The sequence below is a fragment of the Triticum aestivum genome, chromosome 3A (assembly GCF_018294505.1).
Source record: "Triticum aestivum cultivar Chinese Spring chromosome 3A, IWGSC CS RefSeq v2.1, whole genome shotgun sequence".
In the NCBI taxonomy this organism is placed as follows: domain Eukaryota; kingdom Viridiplantae; phylum Streptophyta; class Magnoliopsida; order Poales; family Poaceae; genus Triticum; species Triticum aestivum.
In genome coordinates, this window is record NC_057800.1 from 239356849 (window position 1) to 239368381 (window position 11533).

The following is an 11533-nucleotide window of genomic DNA, read 5'->3' on the forward strand; positions in this document are numbered from 1 at the left end:
AGTCTGCAGAACCCAAGGGAAAGAAAAGGGGCTAGGTGGCGAATGGTAAAACCAATGTTGGGCATTGCTGGAAAAGCTTTAATCAAGGCAAAATATCAAGGGGTTCCCATTATAACCCAAGCGCGTAAGGAACGCAAAAATCCGGGAACATAACACCGATATGACGGAAACTAGGGCGGCAAGAGTGGAACAAAACACTAGGCGAGAGACCGAGCCTTCCACCCTTTACCAAGTATATAGATGCATTAAGATAACATAGCAATATAATGATATCCCAGCAAGTAAATAAAAGGTGTTCCAACAAGGTACGGCCTCCAATCTTCACCTGCAACTAGCAACGCTATAAGAGGGGCTGAGCAAAGCGGTAACATAGCCAATCAACGGTTTGCTCGGACAAGGTGGGTTAGAGGTTTGACATGGCAATTGGGAGGCTGACAAGCAAATGGCAGGCATCGTAGCATTGGCATAGCAAAAGAGCGAGCAAACTAGCATATCAAAGATAGTAGTGATTTCGAGGGTATGATCATCTTGCCTGCACAGTTGTCAGAGTTGACTGGATCCTCAAAAGCAAACTCAACGGGCTCCTCATTAGCAAACTCATCTCCCGGCTCTACCCAAACAAGATAAACAAGCAACAAGGATACAATCAACCACGTGCAAGGATCAAGCGATATCATGCAATGATGATATGCTATGCGGGATGCAAAATGCAAGATATGACAGGAAATGCATGAACCTGGCCTCAACTTGGAATTCCAAGGGTGCCACTGGAAAGATGAGATGAAATCGCTCGAAAACGATATAAAGAACTCCGGAATCGGAGTTACGGTTTGGAAATGGCAAGCGATTCAAAAATGGCACCGGTCTGCGATTTACAGCAAGTAGGCATCTAAATGCAACGAAATGAACATGCTACAGCCACCAAACATGACAACAAAATACATGGCAGGGATGCACACAAGATGCTTAACAAAAGTCTAGCACTAAGCTATGGCCAATTCATCCATTAGCAGGTTCAAACGAGCATGCCAAAAACGCAAATGCAAAACAGATTTCAGACTTAGTGAAATCAACACTTGTCTGAAATCTCAGATCACGAAGCCCTCTTCGGAGCAACAAAACAACATGATACATGACCTGATTAAGACAAGTAAGAACATGGCATGGAGCTACTCAACAATCTTAACAAAAGACCCAAAGTGACCTGGGGCAAAAAGGGTTCACAAAATATACTAACGGGCACACGAACATAGCTAAAACACAATCAGTTTTCAGACTTAATGAAAACTGAGACATGCTGAAATATAACTCACGAAGGCATGTAAACGAGCTCGATGCACTCACCACGGTGCAAGTCATGGCAAGGCAGGAATACATCCATTAATAAGGCACAAAATACAACCTAGACATGGCAAGAACAATGGCATATCATGCACGGATCAACTACAATAACATCGGCAAAATCGCAAACGAGTTGACGATATGCCCAGATTCACAACGAAGCAAAAGTAGAGCTCGATTGACTCAAGCTAGGGTGCTCCATAATTGCAAACAAAGGCATGGATGGATAGAGCATAATAATATTAACAAAACTCCCTTACTGATCATCCTCAAAAGAGGCACGGATCACTAGGAAACAAGCTGAACATATGGCATCATGAACTAAATAATCCCAGACTTAGTGAAAACTACTAAGTCTCTGAAAACAGATTTACCGGGTGCCTCACTTTGCAAGCTTGCACAAGTCACCACACACATCCTAAAAATGCATGGGTTGCCCCTTTGGAAAGAAGACAAAATCCTTAACAAAACATATGAAGGACTCACAGGCATAGCATGCACACAATAATCATGGCAAAAATGACAAAAGTCTAAAATGAACTAGCAGATCTGACAATTAACTCACGAAGCCTCCTTCTAACAGCATTTTGGGCATCAAGATGAACTCAAATGAAAATGATGCAATGGAATGAAATTATTTACTCGTCGAGGCGAACATTTTGATATACTATATGTCCAAAACGGAGCTACGGATGCGGAGATATCACTGGTCAAAGTAGGCATAAAAATATTGAGATAAGAGGGGAAAGTCAACCCGAGATTAGGGTTTTTCAGATGTGAGATCTGCACGGATTTCGGAGATGGCCGAATCTACTGTTCACCGCCGGAGATTCGCCGGAGAGGAAGAAACCGGCCGGAGCTTGGGGAGGCGGCGAGGTGGCCGGGGTGGAGCCCGGCTCCGCCGGCGATGGCGCGGTCGACGAGGCGGCAGGGAGAGCGGGGCCGGCTCGGGCAGCGGCCGGCGATGAGGTCGCCCGGCGATGGAGCTCCGGGCGGGCGGCGGCTGGAGGCAGGCGGCGATGGGGACGAAGGCCCCGGGCGGCGGCGCGGTTCCACGGGCCGGGGAGGGCTGGCTATGGGCCCGAGCGGGCTCCCGGCGACGGTGGAAGGCACGGCCTCTCAGGCGGCGCCACATGGCGGCGGTGGGAGGTGTCCGGACATGTCCGTCGATGGGCGCTTTGTCCGGCGGCGCGCGGAGGTAGGAGAGACTAGGGTTAGGGGTGGATTGCACCGCGAATTTTTGGAGGGGGTGTATATATAGGCATAGGGGGAGCTAGGAGAGTCCAAATGAGGTGCTGTTTTCGGCCACGCAATGGTGATCGAACGCTCTAGGACATGGAGCAGAGTTTGGTGGGTTTTGGGCCAAATTGGAGGGGTGTTGGGCTGCAACACACACGAGGCCTTTTCGGTCCCTCGGTTAACCGTTGGAGTATCAAACGAAGTCCAAATGATACGGAACTTGACAGGCGGTCTACCGGTAGTAAACCAATGCCGCTTGGCAAGTCTCGGTCCAATCCAGAAATGTTTAATCCCCACACACGAAAAAAGCTAGAAATGACCACCGGAGGAGAACGAAGCGCCGGAATGCAAAACGGGCAATGGGGAAAATGCTCGAATGCATGAGATGAACACGTATGCAAATGCAATGCACATGATGACATGATATGAGATGCATGACAAAGAAAACAACACACGGAGACAAAGACCCGAACCCGAGAAATAAATATAACTTAACGCCGGAAACGGCAAGAGTTGGAGTACAAACAGGGAAAGTTACATCCGGGGTGTTACAACACTCCACCACTACGAAAAGATCTCGTCCCGAGATCTAGGACTGAAAGAACTCCGGGTACTCAGAACGGAGGTGATCCTCCCGTTGCCTGGTAGCTTCACGGTCGGAATGGTGTGACCACTTGACTTTGAGAAATTTGATTGACTTGTTGCGAGTCTTGCGTTCAGTCTCTTCAATAATAGCAACTGGGTGCTCACGATAAGAGAGATCTTCTTGGAGCTCAATGTCCTCGAAGTTGACGGTGCGGTCAGGAGTCTTGAAGCACTTTCGAAGCTGAGAGACGTGGAACACATCATGAACATTTGCAAAGTTTGAAGGAAGCTCGAGTTGATAGGCGAGGTCGCCTCTCTTGCTGACAATCTTGAAAGGTCCCACGTATCTAGGGGCAAGCTTCCCTTTGATACTGAAGCGATGAGTACCTTTCATAGGAGAGACACGGAGGTAAACATGATCTCCGATCTCGAAAGCCAAATCACGGTGCTTACTATCATAGTAGCTCTTCTGGCGGGATTGGGCTGCTTTGAGGTTATCACGGATGACTTTGCACATTTCTTCTGCTTCTGTGATTAAGTCATTGCCCAAAAGCTGACGTTCACCGGTTTCAGACCAGTTGAGAGGGGTACGGCACTTCCTGCCATACAGAATTTCAAAAGGGGCCTTGCCCGAACTTGCTTGAAAACTGTTATTATAGGAGAATTCAGCATAAGGAAGACAATCCTCCCACTTCATGCCGAAGGAGATGACACAAGCCCTGAGTATATCTTCAAGAATCTGGTTGACACGCTCGACTTGACCGCTTGTTTGAGAATGGAAAGCTGTGCTGAAGCGGATGTTGGTGCCCATGGCCTTCTGAAAAGAATCCCAAAACTTCGAGGTAAAGATGCTGCCATGGTCTGAAGATATCACTTGAGGAATACCGTGCAAAGAGATAATGCGAGAGGTATAGAGTTCCGCCAATTGAGCTGCAGTAATCGACTCTTTGATAGGCAGAAAGTGAGCCACTTTGGTGAGTTTGTCGATGAAAACAAATATAGCATCATTGCCACGCTTGGACTTTGGAAACCCAGTCACGAAGTCCATCTCAACGTGGTCAAACTTCCATTCTGGAATGGCAAGAAGTTGGAGGAGACCTGCTGGCCTTTGGTGTTCTGCCTTCACTCTTCTGCAGACATCACATTCATTCACGAATTAAGCGATCTCGCGCTTCATTCGAGTCCACCAATAAGCTTGCTTAAGGTCCTGATACATCTTCGTGCTCCCAGGGTGGATGGAGAGGAGAGAATTGTGAGCCTCGTTCATGATCACTTTACGAAGTTCACCTTTGGGCACAACAATACAATCCTCGAAGAAAAGAGTGTCCTTGTCATCAAGGCGGTAGCACTTGTACTTGGACTGACTCTTGGCAATCCCGATCTTCACCTTTTTCACCATAGCATCAAGAAGCTGGGCTTGGCGAATCTGGTCTTCTAAGGTAGGAGAGACTTGAAGGTTGGCGAGGAAACCTTGAGGAACAACTTGCAGATTAAGTTTGCGGAAAGCTTCACAAAGCTCGGGTTGATAAGGCTTAAGAATCAGACTGTTGTAGTAGGCCTTTCTGCTCAAAGCGTCAGCAATCACATTGGCCTTGCCTGGAGTATACTCAATACTCGGATTATACTCTTGAATCATTTCGACCCAACGAGTTTGCCTGAGGTTGAGATTAGGCTGAGTGAAGATGTACTTGAGACTCTTGTGATCAGTGAAAATGTCCACTTTTCTTCCCAATAGAAGATGTCTCCAAGTCAACAGAGCATGCACAACTGCCGACAACTCGAGATCATGAGTGGGGTAGTTCTTCTCATTAGGCTTCAACTGGCGAGAGGTATAAGCAACAACTTTCTTATCTTGCATTAAAACTGCACCGAGACCTTGGAGAGAGGCATCACAAAAGACCTCGTACGGCTTGGATTCATCAGGCGGAGTCAGAACTGGAGCAATGATCAACTTCTCTTTCAAAGTGTTGAAAGAAATATCACACTCCGGAGACCAAACGTACTTGACGTGCTTCTGGAGAAGATTAGAGAGAGGCTTCGCAATCTTAGAAAAGTTTTCAACGAATCTTCGACAATAGCTTGCGAGACCGAGAAAACTGCGGAGTTGCTTCACGTTCTGAGAAGGTTCCCAATTCACAATAGCATACACCTTCTCAGGATTCACGGAAATGCCCTTGGCAGAGATGATATGACCAAGATAAAGAACCTCATCGAGCCAAAATTCACACTTGGAGAAATTGGCATAGAACTGATGTTCCCTGAGCTTATCAAGAACCAAACGCAAATGCTTGGCATGATCTTCCTTGTTCTTCGAGAAAACCAGAATGTCGTCGAGATAGACCAAAACGAAGCCATTGGTGTAGGCGTTGAAGATGAAGTTCATCATCGAGAGAACGTCGGGGGAGCGTTGGCGTGGCCAAAAGACATGACAGTGTATTCATACGAACCAAAGCTTGTTCTGAATGCTGTCTTGGGAATATCTTCTTCACGAATGTGAATCTGGTGATAACCCATACGGAGATCAAGCTTGGAGAATACTTGAGCACCTTTGAGTTGTTCGAACAGCTCATTGATGTTGGGAAGTGGGTATTTGTTCTTTATGGTCTTCTTGTTCACTGGACGGTAATCAACACAAAGTCGGTCCGTTCCATCCTTCTTCTTCACAAAAAGAACACCACAACCCCACGGAGAAGAGCTAGGCCGGATAAGACCCATTCTTTCTTGCTCATCGAGTTGCTTCTTCAGCTCCTTCAACTCTTCAGGTCCGAGCTTGTAAGGACGCTTGCACACAGGTTCCGTGCCAGGCTCAAGTTCAATAACGAATTCAACTGGCCAGTGCGGAGGCATTCCTGGGAGCTCTTCTGGAAATACATCTTGATATTCATAAACGACTGGAATTTGAGAGATAGTATCCAATTCACCCTTCTCATTGAGAGAAAACAGACGAATAGTATCATCACGAGCGGCAAAGACAATTACATCCTCAGACGAATGAGTCAATTGAATCTGCCTCGCTGCACAATCAAGCTGAGCCTTGTGCTTAGAAAGCCAATCCATTCCGAGAATAAGATCAGTATCCGAGTTACCAAGAACCACCGGAGAAGAGAGAAACTTGTAATCGCCCAATGTGATAGAAACATCTGGGGCAATAGCGCTTGCATTCATAAATTTACCCGGAGAAACAACAGATAACTGTCTAGGCAAATCTTGCAAAGGCAACTCATGCTTAGAAACAAATGGCCTCGGGATGAAACAATGCGATGCACCCATGTCAAAAAGAACTTTAGCAGGAATATCATTAACAGGAAGGTTACCCATGATCACATCTGACGAGTCCTCTGCCTGAGCTGCATTCATCAAATTGACCTTGGCGGACTTGGGGTTATGCTTGACCACAGCTGTACTTGCCGATCTGACAGGAGGAGGAGGAAGACGCCTTTGGTTGAGACACTTGTTGGCATAGTGACCCTTCTGTTGGCACTTGTTGCACGTGACCTTTGAAAGCGGACGGTGATACGGAGCACTCGATCTTGGAGCTTGAGACGAAGTCTTGTTCTGAAAGCCAGGGTTGGGTGGGTGGGAAGAACCACTGCCACCTTTGCTCTTCTGCTGATACGGCTGACGGAACGGAGGAGGAGGAAGCCAAAACTTCTGCTGCTTGGCCACTTGAGTAGAGGAAGAAGGAGTAGCATCTCTAACTCGCTTCCTAGAAGCATCACACCTCAACTGAGAAGCCTCTTGCTTCAGTGCCATGTTGTAGAACTCATCGTATCTCAAGGGCTCGAAGATAACAAGAGCGAGCTGAATATCTTCTCTGAGACCACCCCTGAACTGATATATCATGCTCTTCTCATCAGGCACGTCCTGCTTGGCAAAGCGGGCGAGCTTCTGGAACAATTTGTTGTAGTCATAGATAGACAAAGAGCCTTGCTTCAGATTGCGGAATTCCTCACGCTTGCTTTCAACCACGCTCTGCGAAATATGATGAGCTCGGAAATCTCGACGGAAATCATCCCAAGTGATAACACGTCCACCTCTGGAATCCTTGTACTGCTGGAACCATTCTGCAGCTTGATCTTTGAGTTGGAAGGAAGCGAACTTGACAAAGTCCTCAGGCCTGACGTTACTGCACTCGAAATGCTTACACAGATCCACAAGCCAATCGTCAGCATCGGTTGCCTCAACACAATTGCTGAAAGTCTTTGGCCCGTTAGCAAGGAACTAGTTGAGTGTAGCAAAGTGACTCTGATTGCTGCCTTGATTCCCTTGACTGCCTTGATTGCGCTCTTGGAGAATTTGCATGATCAGCTATGTGTTTGCATTGGTTGCGGCTATCACAGCTTGCCATGCCTCTGGAGGAGGTGGAGGTGGTGGCGGATCAGGATTCGGAGTCGTGCGCGTTGGAGGAGCCATCCTGAAGAGGTTGACCACCATTAGCACATTGATAGATAAATATTGAAGCTGAATCCAACGGAATGAAAATTGCAACATATAGTCTTCACATCCGAACAAAATGAACGAATGCATTCCTCTTGAAATGGTCACATATCCATAAATTGAGAAGCCACGTAGTATTAAGGTAGAGAAATAAACCAACAAGGTACGGATCAAGAACGAATAATCGGTAAGAAATCCCAATCTCAAACCAATATCTGTGGAAGAAGAACTAGAGCTACTAGAATTCCCACCTATGAAACTCCCGAACCTTTCCGGTTATGCAATCAGGTGTTGGGGATACAGGGGAAGCATAATAATTCACCCAAACTAGCAAATCCTACATCCAGCTGTATCCATCCTTCAACACATAACCAAGAAAACTTCGGAAACCATCTACCTCAACCTTCGAAAAGCATTCGTTATACAAGTTATGGCGATACTCCCGAACTCCCGCCCCAGTACTGGGTGGCGTCGAGGTTATCTCACCAATGAACTGCATAAAAGAGATTTTCGATGTCGGCGAACATATCTCAAGTATTCTAGAATTGCAACGATAAAATTATGATGACAAGACCTCAGAGCTCAACTCCCCGGGACACTTCCACTAAACCCCTGACAGGAGGCACCAAGACAATGTTCTCATCATAAGCCATCGGAACGACTCCAAGATACTCGCGTGATCCTAAATTTTTTTTTGTGAAATTTGAGAAGAGAAGAGTCAAAACTCTACGTCAGGATGCCTTGCCAGAGCGATGAGGAGACTGGGAAGTAAAAAGAATTCCTAAACTCTCTGATATATAATTCCTAAAGACTCAAAACATTTTTCTAGACAAAACTCGGCTGCTAAAACGATCAAGCAATGGGGCTCCTAAGGTCGGGGAAGCCTCTGATTACCAACTTGTAACACCCTCGATGCGACTATAGCTCCCACGTGTCGAGGCACGACTTAGAGACATAATCGCATTGAAGGCATATGTCGCAAGATAGGCAGTCTTCACAACATCCCATGTAACATGAATAATAAAGGGGAGAACATAGTTGGCTTACACTCGCCACGTCAATCAAGAACATAAATAACATTACATCATCCAAAACACTCATGTCCCGACTACGGTGCCAAAATAGAAGAGAACCCAACATGCGACACGGTCCCGATCAAACCCCAACTAGGCACCACTACTGATCGTCAGGAAAAGACACGTAGTATCGCTGAGAGTCTTCGTCAAACTCCCACTTGAGCTCGTACTCGTCACCTGGAGCGGAATCACCTGGACCTGCATCTGGTGTAATAGTAATATGTGAGGCACAGGGATTCAGCAATCTCGCACCCTCGCGATCAAGACTATTTAAGCTTATAGGTATGGCAAAGTTAAATATGAGTGGAGCTGCAGCAAGCGACTAGCAAGTATGGTGGCTAACTTATTCGCAAAAGAGGGCGAGAAGAGGAGGCAAAGCACGAGCGAGAAGCTAGAGGGAAACCTGCGCAAACATTACTCCAACACCGTGTGCACTTCCCGGACCCCGCCGAGAAGAGGCCATCACGGTAACACACTCGGTTGATTCATTTTAATTAATTAAGGTTCAAGTTATCTACAACCGGACATTAACAAATTCCCATCTACCCATAACCGCGGGCACGGCTTTCGAAAGTTCAATCCCTGAAGGGGAGTCCCAACTTAGCCCATGACAAGCTCTCATGGTCAACGAAGGAATAGACCTCCTCCCAAGACGTTCCGATCAGACTCGGTATCTCGGTAACTCAAGACACTTCAACAGGTTAAAACAAAACCAGCAACACCGCCCGAATGTGCCGACAAATCCCGATAGGAGCTGCACATATCTCTTTCTCAGGGCACACTCAGATGAGTTAGACGTCGGGTAAGCCAGCCCAGAGTTGCCCCTGGTAGCCTCGGACATCGCTCGGTGGGACCAACAATCAGAGGAGCACTGGCCCGGGGGGGTTAAAATAAGACGACCCTTGAGTCTGCAGAACCCAAGGGAAAGAAAAGGGGCTAGGTGGCGAATGGTAAAACCAATGTTGGGCATTGCTGGAGAAGCTTTAAGCAAGGCGAAATATCAAGGGGTTCCCATTATAACCCAACCGCGTAAGGAACGCAAAAATCCGGGAACATAACACCGATATGACGGAAACTAGGGCGACAAGAGTGGAACAAAACACTAGGCGAGAGACCGAGCCTTCCACCCTTTACCAAGTATATAGATGCATTAAGATAACATAGCAATATAATGATATCCCAACAAGTAAATAAAAGGTGTTCCAACAAGGTACGGCCTCCAATCTTCACCTGCAACTAGCAACGCTATAAGAGGGGCTGAGCAAAGCGGTAACATAGCCAATCAACGGTTTGCTAGGACAAGGTGGGTTAGAGGTTTGGCATGGCAATTGGGAGGCTTACAAGCAAATGGTAGGCATCGTAGCATTGGCATAGCAAAAGAGCGAGCAAACTAGCATAGCAAAGATAGTAGTGATTTCGAGGGTATGATCATCTTGCCTGCACAGTTGTCAGAGTTGACTGGATCCTCAAAAGCAAACTCAACGGGCTCCTCGTTAGCGAACTCGTCTCCCGGCTCTACCCAAACAAGACAAACAAGCAACAAGGATACAATCAACCACGTGCAAGGATCAAGCGATATCATGCAATGATGATATGCTATGCGGGATGCAAAATGCAAGATATGACAGGAAATGCATGAACCTGGCATCAACTTAGAATTACAAGGGTGCCACTGGAAAGATGAGATGAAATCGCTTGAAAACGATATAAAGAACTCCGGAATCGGAGTTACGGTTTGGAAATGGCGAGCGATTCAAAAATGGCACCGGTCTGCGATTTACAACAAGTAGGCATCTAAAAGCAACGAAATGAACATGCTACAGCCACCAAACATGACAACAAAATACATGGCAGGGATGCACACAAGATGCTTGACAAAAGTCTAGCACTGAGCTATGGCCAATTCATCCATTAACAGGTTCAAACAAGCATGCCTGAAATATAACTCACGAAGGCATGTAAACGAGCTCGATGCACTCACCACGGTGCAAGTCATGGCAAGGCAGGCATACATCCATTAAGAAGGCACAAAATACAATCTAGACATGGCAAGAACAATGGCATATCATGCACGGATCAACTACAATAACATCGGCAAAATCGCAAACGAGTTGACGATCTGCCCAGATTCACAACGAAGCAAAAGTAGAGCTCGATTGACTCAAGCTAGGGTGCCCCATAATTGCAAACAAAGGCATGGATGGATAGAGCATAATAAGATTAACAAAACTCCCTTACTGATCATCCTCAAAAGAGGCACGGATCACTAGGAAACAAGCTGAACATATGGCATCATGAACTAAATAATCCCAGACTTAGTGAAAACTACTAAGTTCCTGAAAACAGATTTACCGGGTGCCTCACTTTGTAAGCTTGCACAAGTCACCACACACATCCTAAAAATGCATGGGTTGCCCCTCTGGAAAGAAGACAAAATCCTTAACAAAACATATGAAGGACTCACGGGCATAGCATGCACACAATAATCATGGCAAAAATGACAAAAGTCTAAGATGAACTAGCAGATCTGACAATTAACTCACGAGGCCTCCTTCTAACAGCATTTTGGGCATCGAGATGAACTCAAATGAAAATGATGCAATGAAATGAAATGATTTACTCATCGAGACGAACATTTTGATATACTGTATGTCTAAAATGGAGCTACGGATGCGGAGATATCACTGGTCAAAGTAGGCATAAAAATATTGAGATGAGAGGGGAAAGTCAACCCGAGATTAGGGTTTTTCAGATCTGAGATCTGCACGGATTTCGGAGATGGCCAGATCTACTGTTCACCGCCGGAGTTTCGCCGGAGAGGAAGAAACCGGCCGGAGCTTGGGGAGGCGGCGAGG